Source organism: Micropterus dolomieu, linkage group LG12 (assembly GCF_021292245.1).
Source record: "Micropterus dolomieu isolate WLL.071019.BEF.003 ecotype Adirondacks linkage group LG12, ASM2129224v1, whole genome shotgun sequence".
Taxonomy (NCBI): Eukaryota; Metazoa; Chordata; class Actinopteri; order Centrarchiformes; family Centrarchidae; genus Micropterus; species Micropterus dolomieu.
The window spans coordinates 11,988,132-11,989,508 of record NC_060161.1 but is presented as its reverse complement, the minus strand read 5'-3'; positions in this window follow the sequence as shown (position 1 = coordinate 11,989,508).

Sequence of the window (1,377 nt, the reverse complement as noted above, 5' to 3'; positions counted from 1 at the left end):
GAAAGCCACAGGAGGACTGGCCTTCAGCTCTGCAAAGCAATGAAACCACATAAAAAACAAAACCTGTACTACCTTTGCACAAAATATTTACTAACACTTCTCTTCAGCTGCAAAGATGTTTTTGTTGTATATGTAGGAATGCAGTTTGTTAGAATCCCATCAGCAGTTAACCCATCTCTTCTCAGACCCTCACCTTCTTTCCAGACCACACTGTTCACACTCTTTTAATTCTTTTACCTTGACACATCAGCATTACAAGCATGTCTGTGTAAAGGCTTATGCAGACTGCGAGACTTTAGGCGTCTGCAGATCGCCGTGCTGTTCAGACCACATGACTTGCTGTGTTGTGATGTGAGTCTTGAAGTCATTGTGGCGTTCACACTATGTGACTGTTGAGCGACACACACTACACAAACTGACAACAACTCTGACACCCGACGACTGGTCGGCCAAGAATTTATTATGTCGAGTCGCTTGAGTCCTCCAGATATCTGGCTCTGGTCAGCAATACATCAGGGAGCTGTTTTGATGTGTCGTTGAGTAGTTCACACATAACGATTGCCGACCACCGATCGATCACTGATTTACCCCCAGTCACAGCCCCGACGCTCGCCAACTTGTATTCATTATATTTACTCATTTGTGGCTTACATTTGAGGAACAAAATACAAGCTTCAACAATGCATCAAAAACAGCATGAGATCTACAACTGAGAATACATACGAGTTGGGGCAGCAATAAATACTAGTAAGTGCTAATAGCACATATCACATCAATGGGGTAAATACCAAGGGAAAGAAGTAAGAGTTAACAAAAACTGCAATCAATACAGGATAATTGTAAGGGGACAGAAGAAGAAGAGCACAGGAAGTGCGTTTTAGAGGTTAGGAGTTAGAGGTGTTATAAGAGAAAGTGTTCTCTGAAAAGATGGCATTGTAGTAGCTCGTTCCACCATCGTGGTGTCACAGTCACACAGTGACTTGAACTTGACTGGGAGGCCATGAGTAGCAAGTGGAAGTCACTGAGTAATGGAGTGACATGCATCCTTTTGGGCTGATCAAAAACCAGATGTGCTGCTGCGTTCTGAACCATTTGTGGGGGTTTCACCGCACAAGCTGGAAGACCTACTAGAAGGGCATTGCAATAGTCAAAGCTATTCAATAGCATGTCCAATAACTCCATCCATCCATCGTCAGCCGCTTATCCTGCGTACAGGATTGCGGGGGGGGGGTTCAGGAGCCAATCCCAGCTGACATCGGGCGAAAATGTCCAAAAACTACTTGTGATCAAATTTGAAATACTGTTTTGTATGTTCCACATGTGTGTTTTGTAAAATTTTGATCAAATTAAAAAGGGAAACAAGGGAATTTTGGAATA